The 12,978-nt window shown below is 38.6% G+C and overlaps 1 protein-coding gene across 1 annotated transcript in view; it reads right to left on the reverse strand.

Moving 5' to 3' along the window:
- SH2D4B (SH2 domain containing 4B) overlaps positions 1-12,978 on the reverse strand; it is a 199,162-nt gene that overhangs the window by 11,025 nt on the left and 175,159 nt on the right. The window lies entirely within an intron of this gene.

Here is a 12,978-nt window from a genome sequence, read left to right on the forward strand (position 1 = left end):
CACAATAACTTGACTTGGATTAATAAAGTTTTGCTTTTCAGAGACTTTTAGAGGAATTGTTTTAATGAACACATCCAAATGATTTGCAATTATTGGGTCAATTATCAGTTTACAAGCAGGTACCTGAATATTCTGTTTTTTTAAGTAATAAAAATCACACCCAGGCCATTTTTTTTTTACCCTGTTAAAATAAAAGATTTAGGGCTTCAGGGAATTTAAAATGCCAGGTAATCATTTTCATATGAGGGAACTGAGGCCCAGAAAGATTAGTTTAAGTGATTTGCCCAAAGTCATCCAGGTAGCAAGTGTCAAAGTTGAGATTTTTAACCCATAGTCCTCTAACTATGCAGATAGGGTTCTTCCTACTATACCTTATTAATGTGCTTAATAAATATTTTCTTCATAAATAAGTAAAAGTAAATGCCAATTCTCATTCTCTCTCTCTCTCTCTCTCTCTCTCTCTCTCTCTCTCTCTCTCTCTCTCTCCCCCACTCTCTCTCCCTCTGTATATGTATATATATACACACACACATATATGGGTATACATGTATGTATGTATATGCAAGTATGTATGCATGAATATAAAGTAGTGCAGTTCTTAAAAAATGTTTGCTCAATAGAAAACCTGGTTCTTTCCTTTACTTCCTTATAGGACAATGCAAAAACTTAGCAGGGCCTTTTCAGAACAACCTTGTATTTGAGTATTAACTCATCAGGCTTCATTACCCACCTTGAAAACTAAGGAAAAATGTTTACTCATGTTTTCTCTGTCACCTACACATGATGTAATTATTTCCTATTGGGGTTGCTATAGAAGGGACTCCACATTGAATGGAAGAGTGGACCAAATGACCTACAATTGTAAAATCCCAAATCTGGAAAGAACCTAAGAGGCCATTTAGTTCAAACTTCACCTGAAGCATGACTCCCCTCTAAAGTCCCTTCCAACTCTAAAGTCCAGATTCCAAGACAACTCTTATATATTCTCTCTGGCATGCCCTTATCCCTAGTGTGTCCTTAAGGTATGCCTCAGGGCAAGTAATGAAATCTGAGTAGCTGGAAAGAAATCTTGTCATTCATTGTTTCCACTGGGCATTCTCACGTCATGATGACCATCCCCCAGAGAAGGGATCTAGTAGGGATGGAGGGAGGTTCAGGTTGTTAGAGTAGAATAATTTCTAGGTCAGGGTGACTAAATTGTGATTGATAATAGTATTTCTGTTGGAAAAATGTAGGAAATGAGAAATTAAATACATTTTCTTCCATCCCTCAGTAATATTTAGATAGAAATCAAAAGGGAGGGATTTTAATACCAAACCTTCCTGAAGAAAAGATTATAGTGATCTAATGTCTCAGACCAAAAAAATCAAATAATTCTCATATTAGAATTCTCAGCTCTCTGGTATAACTATAGTGACATTCTTATAGAAATTCTTCCAAATTTTCACTTGGCTGCTCTAATTCATTTTCAAAAAATCATCTTCACATATTCCCCTCATTATTTCTCAGTTGCCCTGTATTATTCTTCTCCTTTCCTTCTCCCTTCTATTTTTTCTCTCCATTAAATGTTTCATCTGTTTCTTCCTATCTCTCGTTTCTTGATTGTTAACTATTCATGTGACATACCAGTAAGGTATGTTCCAGTTAGCTGATGAATAGTATGGATGGATGTGTCCATTATACGCATCCTTTCATGGAAATGGTCTAAACAAACACTGAGGGTCTAGCTGAAACTCAATTAATTCTATCACAAATAAAAGGATCTTCAAGTTCCTGGGTGTTGCATCTGCTGCCACTAGCTAGCTGGTTAACTTTGGGCAAATTACTGTCTCTCTGGGCCTTAGTTCATCTAGAAATGGAAATAATAATCCCTTGTACTACCTTCCTCACAGCAAAGTATCAAATGGTAATAAATATAATGATAGATGGATGATAGATGGATAGACAGCCAGAAAAGAAAGATAAATACTTAGATGATAGATACATAGATCAATAGATACATATTTTGGTGGGGATATTTTATGAAATTGAACTGAATTGAATTGAATTCAGAGAAAAAAGATTGTCTCCTTTTGGGAATCTGAAAAGGCTACATAGAAGAGGAAGTATTTGAACTGATCTTGATAGTTAGATAAGATTTTGACTGACAGAGATGTTTTCTCCCTCTATGAAAGATCACAAACAGATAGAGGAAGTATATGCCAAAATGCCCTGAAGAAAGATCAATGAGGCCAAGTCAGCCTGAGAGAAGAGAGGTAGAAAAGGGCTCAAATCATCAATAGAAAAGGGCATCAAATCAGTGATTTGTTAAATCACTGGCCAGGCCCTTTGGCTTGAATGAAATCACAGAATTAGATTCTCATGCAGGCAGTAAGTTCCCAAATCAAAACTATTTGTTCTGGCAAGCATGCAGCCCCTAACTAGCCCAAGGGTTGAGTAGAGACATGTGAAGATAGCCATAGCCAGATTTCCCACTAAGCCTTTGCCCATCTCTTGCTGTGACGACTTCTCACCCTCTCTATTAGCAAGATATTAAATCCTGCTTCTTACAAGGCCCCAAAATGGCCAGACACCACCGCTATGCAATCTCACTCACAGTTATAGTATAGATGAGTAGTAAAAGCAATTGATAAAAGGCCAAAAAGACCCACCCTTTAGCGTCATGACCAGACCAACAAGCAAAAGTAGGCTTCCACCAGCCTCCAGGACAGGCCAACGAGTGTCCCACTTCCAGACCCACTGACTAGATAAGAGGGGTATAGCATGATGCGGCAGAAAAGAGGATTGAATGAAAGGTTAAATAAGAAGACTGGAGCTTTTGTTCTATCTTCTCTAACTGTAATATGATGTCATTTTATAGTTCTAGGACAAGGATTCTTGACAAGGAATGGAAGTGATGAGGGACGGAATCCCAATAGGTTCAGCAGGAATTCTGATCTTATCTAAGACCAGAAAACCTGCAATAGGGTCTGGAAAGAATTCAAGGTCTCAGGCTTAATTGGAGGGAGAGTTGTAGAAGTTTATTGTTACGCTTCCATGAGAAGCGGGCAAGAGTCCTTTAGAGGACCTGCAAGTGAGAGGGGTAACATGCTTTTTACCTTTAAAGGGTAGGGCTGCCATGGTCAGGGCTGACCAGCAGGGAGGGGCCTCAGTGCATAGACAAAGGTCAGAGGTGACCAAGAGGAGAATGTGAATAGATAGTTTAGATAAGATTTGGGCCAGGTAGAAGGAGACAAAAGGCAAACGTAAAGGAGGGTGTGGGCCAGGCCTGAGAAGAAATGAAGATATTAAATAAGAACAAAGGGGTCACAGGGTGTGGGATAGGGGGAAGGGGCAGAGCTCAAGCACAAATTGCAGTTACAACTTCACAGACTGGTTTTACAAGTTGGTTTCACAAATTGACCTAGACCCCAGGTACCCCATCAGAAGTCTGATGAATTCTGTGAACCTCTTCTCAAACAATTTTTTAATACACAAAACAATACACAGTTTAATACATAAAACAATAAAGAAAACAATTATACTGAAATATATTTATCATTTTTTTTAAAAAAGGTCACAGACCCCAGGCTAGGAATTTCTGTTCTCGACTTTGGTTTCCTCACCCAGAAAATGAGGGGGAGTGTCCTTTTCAACTCTAAACATTTGTGATTATAAGAAATGACACATAGTCCTTAGAGATAAGCTCTTTTCATTTCATTTCTCTCTCTACCTAATGATCCCCTAATAAATCACCAGCCAGCTGGTTTCTTCACCTATGCTAACCCAAAGCCATTAACAACTTCTAAGAACCTCTTTTCTTCCTGTGTTTGTTTGTTTGTTTTATTCTTTCTATGTCTAAATCTTCAGTGGTTGGTAATTAAAGCAATGAAAACTTTTTTTTTTCCCACCCTTTCAAAACACTGTGTAATTCTCATGACGGCTAAAAAAGAGAGAGAGAAAGATTGCTCACTCCTGAGACTGCTGAGGAGAAATAAACAACATCTGTGGAAACACTGCATGAACATTTGAAAATTGTTTGAACTCAAGTCAGGAAACTTTGCTCTCACCCCAAGGCTCTGCTAAGAGGTTTAGAATCCTGGGCCCTTTGATTGCTGGTGGTTCAGGTATTAATTGGAATTACTATCTGCAAACAGAATTTCAAAGCCTGTTCTCTCCACCCCCTAGACAATTCTTCCTAATCTCTTACAGGTATTTTCAAGAAGAGCTCAAGGAGGAGGAAACTGGGGGTTTCAGGGCTGTAATCCTTTCCAACACGCTCAGCGCTGGAAGGCAGTGAGACCATTTCACAATAACTGCCATATAACCAGGGTGTCAGGGAAACTCTGCATGGGATTATGCAGGAGACATACCTGTTTGAAAAGACAGGTGTAACTTACCAAGAAGTAAAGAGACAGATCCCAGAAAAATAGGAGACAGCATGGGATAGTGGAAATAGCACAGTTTTTTGGTTTTGTTTTTGTTTTTCAGTTAGAAGGCCTATGTTCAAGTCCTGGGCAAGTCACTGAACATCTCTGACTGAATGTTAGCTTCCTTATTTGTAAAACAGAAGTAACAGGACTTCTATTTCATAGAGTTATGAGGAAAGAGCTTTGGGGTCTCTCAAATTCTCTATAGTTCTGAGCTTAGAGACTGTCTGGGGAGTGAAAACTTGAAAACTTCTCAGAATGGATCTTATAAATTGGTGTCAGTTCTGACTGTCTACTTCCTCCTCCCCCCCCCCCCCCCCCCCCCCCCCCTCCCTCCCCCCCCCCCCCCCATTACTGCTTTCAATCAGCAGCAAGCCCTTTCAGGAGTCTTTCTGATTTCCCCGACTCTGTGGGTCCCTCCTCCTGGCCAGTGGGAGTCAGGGACAACCCAAGTTCACTCCCCCTCCCGTGCTTTGGGACCCTTCCCACTTTCCCTTGCTGTCAATCAGCATGCCTGTTCTTTGTAAGCCTGTTTCCCAGCCACTGAGAGGTAGTGGCAGGCTTACCTGTGACTTGCCATTGGGGAAGATTTTCACACCCAGACTTGAATCCATCTCTCAGCCAATGAGAGAAGGGACAGTCTGGGAAAGGGGCTTGACTGCATTAGCCTTTAAAACCCTGTCCACTCCACATTGCCTTGCCTCTTGATCATGATCAGTCATGGGGAAGACCACACTTTTCTGCCAGGGAAAATAATAAATTCTTGTTCTTATCCTAAGACATTTCCATGTTCTTGATTAAAATTTGGATGAGGTCTTTCATCCCAAAGAGAGATCAAACTGGTATCCACTGGCTATCTAAAACTAATACGTAGACATTTCTTTCTATCCTGTGCCTAGACAATAATTTTGTGAAAGAAAAAAAAAGATCAAGTTTTAGTGGCCTGCAAATGCCCTATAAGTCAACAATACTGTGCTGAAAACAAACAAAAAAAGCTAATATAGCTTTAGGCTGCATTGAAATGTAGGATGTTCAAAATGAGGGATGTGATAGTTTGGTTGTATTCTGTCCTGATTTGATACTGATTGTACTTGAACTTGGGCATTGCATTTTAAGGAGGCCATTTACAAGCTGGAGAGATTCCAGTGGAGAAGTCCTAGGATAGCAAGAAGACTAGAGAATATGCCCTACAAGAGTTAGGAAAAAAAGGAAGGATGTTTAATGAGGAGTCTTTAGGATAGCTCTCTTCAAGTATTTGAAAAGTTGTCTAAAATGTGTCTGTAATATAGACTTATAATGCTTGGCAGGAAATGGTAGAATAAGGAAGAGTATGGAACATGTGAAGAGGAAGATTTTGGTTCAATGTATGAAAAAAAATTCCAAATAAATCTGATTATTCTGACATGCAACCTGTAACTCAAAGCCCATTCACATGAGATTTCTCATTTGTGGCGATTATTCAATGTTCCCTCCTTGAATGAGGGTCAGAGTTGGTTAGAACTTGGGAGAAGAAAGACTCTGATCTTCTGGTTTCCATTTTTAAGAAAGAAGACACAGTTCAATAAGCTGACATGATTAAAGCAGTTCTTCTACATCTTGGCTTCTTCCCAGAGTCTTTCTTTTCCTTCACGGATCTGAAGAGTCTGGAACTATGCTTTTTTTCCTTCCTCAAAGCTGGAAGTCAAAAAGACTAGGATTTTTCTTCTCTTAAGTTTTTTATTTTTGCCAACTTCACCCCTTATGTAGGCATGCAACATTGAATAATCAGTCTCCACCAAAAAGGAGAATCCCATGCAAATGGACTTTGAGGTACATGCTGGGAGTGTAATGGCCTACTTCCAGATGATGAGTTCTGCTTCAATTGGGGACTGAATTGACACATTTCTGGGATATTACAGAAGGGATTACTATTTAAGTACCAGATACCCTCAGAATTCCATCCAGCTCTATAATTCTTTGATAGAACATGAGTGATTTGGCACTGGGTGTCATTTCACTGTCGTATGTATATATCATTAATATATATGTATTTAGGGATTATGTGTGGGGCAGAGGAGGAAGGAAAGAGAAATTGTTCCATGTTCAACATGTACCAAGAAGTAGCAAGTGTTTTATATAGGCCAGTCATCTCTATACCATTTACTGCAGAAGTAAACAGCATGTTCCAGAGTATAAAGAAGTGACAGCATCATCAAAGTATCTATCATTATCCCCTGCTCTGCTGACTTGATCCTCAAAGGGTTAGCTTTCAGAAAAATTGGCAAATAAACAGAGTCTTATCTTGACTTCCTCCTACCTTCCTTCTCGGATTCTGAGTTTCTATGCCACCATCCCCTCATCCTGCATGGTGTTTATGCTAGGTTCTATGGTACTGATGGGGTACCTGGGGTCTAGGTCAAACCAACTTGTAAAACCAGTCTGTGAAGTTGTAACTGCAACTTGTCCTTTCCCACCCTTGAGCTCTGCCCCTTCCCCCTATCCCACACTCCACCTAGGCAACACCCTGTGACCCCTTTTGCTCTTACTTAATCTCTTCATTTCTTCTGGGCCTGGCCCACACCCTCCTTTGTCCTTACCTTTTGTCTCCTTCAACCAGGCCCAAATCTTATCTAAACTATCTATTCACATGCTCCTCTTGGTCAGCTCTGACCTTTGTCTATGCACTGAGGCCCCTCCCTGCTGGTCAGCCCTGACCATGGCAGCCCTACCCTTTAAAGGTAAAAAGCATGTTACCCCTCTCACTTGCAGGTCCTCTAAAGGACTCTTGCCCGCTTCTCATGGAAGCGTAACAATAAACTTCTACAACTCTCCCTCCAATTAAGCCTGAGACCTTGAATTCTTTCCAGACCCTATTGCAGGTTTTCTGGTCTTAGATAAGATCATAATTCCTGCTGAACCTATTGGGATCCCGTCCCCCATCAGTACCTCAGGTCATTACTCTCAACCAATTAATCAATTAATATATAATAAATCAATTAATCCATCAGCTGAAGTTCTTAATTGTTAAAAGCTGTTAGCAATAGATTGGGCTTATTTTCAAGGGTCAATAAGATATCTTTAAGACCAAATGTTTGTAAGTCCCAATGGAATAACTCTCTAATGGTGGAGTTTCAAGCACAGAGGTAAATGAAAAAGGGGAACTGGTGTTGTAGGGCAATTTACTAACTTGATCTATACAATAGAGCAATAAAACATCTCAATTTTCTGCCTTTGGGATCCTGAAAACCCCTGAGATTCTTTGGTCATTTATTTTCAGGGTTTGACACCTTTAACTATTTTACTATCCCATAGCTTTAGGATATACCCTTGGCTAGGAACAGAAGAAAAGGGGGGAATCTAGAAGTGTAATGAATTAGACAATGTGAGTAGGAAGCAAAGAAGGATGAATAAGAGTTTTTAAATTTATAGGTTTTAAGAAGTACCTTTGGTGGTAGTGAAAATTTTGTGTGCTAGTAAAAACATTCTGTGGAAAGGCAGTTGGGAAACACAGAAGGTGTCTATGCTTTAGGTAGGAGGTATACTAGATGACACCTAAGGTCATTTTTAGTTGTGATATTTGATTATTCTGTGGTTGTAGAATATTGGTGACAGGGGAACTACCTGGTGCCTACTAAATCATCTTTTGTAAGCCCATGTTTGCTCTGCATATGCTTAATGCTATTATTGGCAATGATGGGGTACCTGGGGTCTAGATCAATTTGTGAAACCAACTTGTAAAACCAGTCTGTGAAGTTGTAATTTATCCTTTCCTGCCCTTGAGATCTGCCCCTTCCCCCTATCCCACATTCCACCTAGGCAACACCCTTCGACCCCTTTTGTTCTTACTTAATCTCTTGATTAAGTAATCAAGGCCAGGCCTGGCCCACACCCTCCTTTATCCTTGCCTTTCCTCTCATTACGGACCTGGCCCAAATCTTATCTAAACTATCTATTCACTTGCTCCTCTAGGTCAGCTCTGACCTTTGTCTATGCATTGAGGCCCCTCCGGTCTGTGGAAGTGTAACAATAAACTTCTACAACTCTCACTCTAATTAAGCCTGAGACCTTGAATTCCTTCCAGATGATATTGCAGGTTTTCTGGTCTTGGATAAAATCATAATTCCTGCTGAACCTAGAGGGATCCCCTCCCCCATCAGCAATAGGGCAAATGTTAAATCTAATTTGGCTGAGTACCTTAGCTGAAGAAAAGGCAGAGTCCTTGCCTTACATAGAGGGAGAAGTAAAGGGAGAAGGAGAAGGAAGGAGAAGAGAGGACAGGACAGGATGGTACCAAAGGAATTGTGGTTGTGGTTCTCATTCTCAAAGAGGACCATGATATCTGGAAGGTGGTGCCATAACTTGCAATTGAATTGGATTTGATCGAGAAAGGGCTGAGTGATAAGAAAGGGAAGGGCCTAGAAACAATGTTGGAGGAGAAAGAGCAATGATCCAGTCCTGGTCCTTTTTGCCTCAATGGACAATATAAATCTGCGGGGATTCTACATGCCCTTGAAATCATCCAGAAGACCTTTTGTTTGGCTTCAGGGTCTTCATCTTTCATTAAACCTTCAATGTCCTTCAACCTCGGCTTGAATCGGCTAGCCTCAGGACTTCTTTTGACACTGAGTCCGCCAGATCCGCAAACATGCAGCATTATAATCCTTAATTAGCCCCAATTTCTGCCTCTAATGCATACAGGCTGTATCATTCTGAGCAAGTCCCTTAGGCTTTTAGTACTTTAGGCAATTCTTTATGACTATAGGTCACAAAGAAACTACCAACCTGCACTGGGAAGTCTGAGGGATAATTTGCAGTGAAGTTTCCCCATTCTGAAAAATCAAATCTAGAGTGGCTTCAGCATCCACTAGGCCTAAGTTTAGAAGTCACCTGACCTTGTAGGAATCTGGGCTTAGAGCAATGGAGACCCACCCAATGCCACCTCAGCACAAGATAGGCCAAATAAGGAAAGAAGTGTTTTCTCAAATGTACACTGGGTGGTCTGTTTCCTTGTTCCGGTACTTGAGGTAGATTACCACACTTAGATTGTACACCTGACTTCCAGCCAATGGAAGAAAATGGTCAGCAAGGGGGTGGGGGAGAATTCTGCGTTAGGGCTTTATAACATTGCCATTTCCTTTTGTAAATTGCTTCTCCTCCCTGACCATTTGCATACAATTTTGGGGTGCACACAGAAGGGAGTTTTCTCATCTGAAAGATGTCTATGTCAATGAAATCACAGGTCTGCTTTTTAAAATGGGGATAGTAATACTTCAATGCCTACTCCATGAAGTTGTTGTGAAGCTTATGTGATATAAGATTTGTAAAATCATAGCTCCAGTTCCTATCTCTTTCTTCTGCCATTGCTACTTGACATTAGGCACCTTAATATAGTATCTTCTCGCTCTTGGATTGTTTATTTCCGTCTGCCACATGCTTCAAATCATGAGAGCAGATTTTCTAAGGTCTATTTATACAGAAAAATAAAATATGTAGAATTCAGAAATAATATGCCAAGATGAATAAGAAAACAAAAAAAGTTCATAAAAAGCATAAACAATTTATTACTGACCTGTTAAAATTAATATATACTTTATTAACTAATACTATGTAATGAATGTTCATAGTTTCATATACCATCTCAATTTTATTATCTTTTATTTGTGATTGTTAAGTTTATAATAATTTTATTTTTAAGTGTGTAAAAAACCTATATGGTTGTTTCATCCTAAATAAGATTATAAATGTAATAAACCATGTTAAAATTTAAAATAAAATAAAATATTATTATATAAGGTGCTAAAAAGGCTTTTAACAATCCTAACTCATTTGTATTAAAAACTCTAGAAACCATAGGAATAAATGGATCTCTTGTTAATATAGTAAATAATATATATCTAAATTTAAGAGCAAACATTATATATATAATTGTATATATGTAATGTATGTGTATATATGCATACACATATTGGAGATTATCCAGTTCATATACATAATGTGAGAGGCCTTTCCAATACGTTGAGAGGTAAAGATATTTTGATTTGTACCACTACTATTTAATAGAGTGCTGGAAATGATGGGGTGCTTGGGTTCCTGTGCTTGAACCCCAGTTTGTAAAATCACATCAGTTTGCAAAATCACATTTGTCCCTAGCCTCAAATCTCCCCAGCCTCAGAGCATTATCTCTGCCCCTTTCCCCTGCTAGTACTCTGCCTAGTAACCATTCATGAAATATTTATCTTCCCTTAGTATAATAACCAGCTGAATCAATGAATCCTTCATTGGATATCTTTAAGCCCCATTATACACATCCTGGATCCCTTGTTAGCTTGGGACATATGTATACTCCCAACATCCATCTTGCCATACAGGACATTGATGGGTAGCAGACTGGGCTCTTCTCAGTCAGCCCTGATCGCTAGTTGACTTAGTAGCATTTCAAGCCTAAAACCACACCTCCAGGTAGCCCCGCCTTGGACCATTTCCCAGTGAATTATGGGCAATACACCTGTGCAGTTGATATTAAAAGTGCATGTTCCTTCAAGAACTGATGATTCTTTAACTTCTCCCTAATTCAACCCTTACTCACCTAGTTAGCATAATTGACACAGGTTATACTATGGATTATTCCATAAAAACTTTAATTCTAACCCTTTAAGGTTTCAGGTTTCCTAAGAACTCATGTCCGCTGTATAGCATAACAATAAACTTTTACCAACTTGACTCAGAATTCTTGAGCCTGTGAATTCATTCCAGACTGCCCACCAAGGGACTCTGGTCTTTGGGGTCCCCCAAACACCTATCCTCCCTCATCAGAAATAGCAGTAAGACAAAAAATAGAAGCATTAAGCATAAGCAAAGAGGAAACAAAATTATTACTTTTTAATAGATAATGTAATAGTGTACTTGAAGAACCCTAAGGAGTCAACTAAAAATCAGTTTAAATAATTCATAATTTCAGCAAAATTACAGCATATAAAATACTTCTCCATAAATTATCAGCATTTCTGTATTTAAAGATCAAAATCTAGCAGGAAGAGATTGAAAGAGAAATTATACTTAAAGTAACTACAGAAGCTATAAAACTTGGGGGAATTTACCAAGATTCACCCAGGGATTATATAAATTTAACTATAAGACATTCCACAGAAACAAAGACCTAAATAATTGGAGAAATATTAAATACTCTTTGGGAGAATCAAGCCAGTATAATATAACGACAATGCTACCTAAATTAATTTACTTATTCAGTGCTGTGCCAATCAGTCTTCCAAAAGAATAGATTATAGAGCTAGAAAAAAATACCAAATGATCAAGAACCTCAAGGGTAATAGTGAAAAAGAAAAGGTATGGAGAAAGGGATTCTATCAGTTCCAGATCTTATACTGTACTAAAATGCAGTAATCATTAAAATGATTTGTTACTGGTTCCAAAAGAGAGAAAGGTCAATCAATGGAACAAATTAGGTACACGAAATACAGAAGCTAGCAAAGAATAGTACTGTATTTACTAAACACAAAGACCCCAATTATTGATGGAAGGATTCACTATTTGACAAAGACTGCTGGGAAAACTGAATGGCAATCTACTATACATTGGATTTAAATCAATGCCTTACACCATACATCAAGACAAATTCCAAATGTATGTTGTTGTGGTGAGTCATTATTCAGTCATGTCATTGTGATCCATTTGGGATTTTCTTAACAAATATAATAAAGTTATTTTCTATTTTCTGCTTTAGTTCATTTTCTAGATCAGGAAACTAAGGCAAACAGGGTAAATGACTTGCCCAGGGTCACAGAGCTTAGTAAGTATCTAAGGTCAGTTTTGAACCCAGGAACATGAATCTTCCTGACTACATATCCAGCACTCTATCTACTCTGCCACCAAGCTGCCCCTCCAAATGGATAATGTACTTATGAAAAGCCATATCATAAACAAATTAAAGGGGAAAAGAAGAAATTATATTTTGGATCTATGGATATGGAAAGAGTTCATGATCAGTAAGTGACAGAAAGGATCACACAAGATAAAATGGACATTGATTATGTAAAATTGAAAAATTGTTGTTGTTGTTTTCCAAAACAAATCAAATATAAAAGTTAGAAGGAAACAGGTAATTTAGAGGAAAAAAATCTTTAAGTTATGCTGATAAAGGTCTCATTTCTAAGATACAGCATGAACTGGCTTAAATCTAGAAGACTAAGAACCATTTCCCCAGTAGATAAATGGTCAAAAGATATGAACAGGAAGTTTTTAGAAGAATAATTCAAACTATCAATAGTGATAAGAAAAAAAAATGCTCTAAATTACTGATATTTAGAGAATTTAAGTTAAAGCAACTTTGAGATTCTACCTCACCACCCTCAGGTTGTGTTTGTTTTGTTTTTTAATCTTTGAAAATAAAATTTTATGAAGAAAAAACTTAGGGGTAGCCAGATGGCACAGTGAATAGAGCACCAGCCCTGGAGTCAGGAGGAGCTGAGTTCAAATTCAGCCTCAAACACTTGATACTTAGTAGCCATGTGACCTTGGGCAAGTTACTTAGCCCCAATTGCCTTGCCTTCCTCTCTCCAAAAAAAAAAAGAGA

The sequence above is a fragment of the Petaurus breviceps genome, unplaced genomic scaffold, assembly GCF_028583685.1.
Source record: "Petaurus breviceps papuanus isolate PSGF00001 unplaced genomic scaffold, PetGlider_PUasm1.0 90740, whole genome shotgun sequence".
NCBI classification, from domain to species: domain Eukaryota; kingdom Metazoa; phylum Chordata; class Mammalia; order Diprotodontia; family Petauridae; genus Petaurus; species Petaurus breviceps.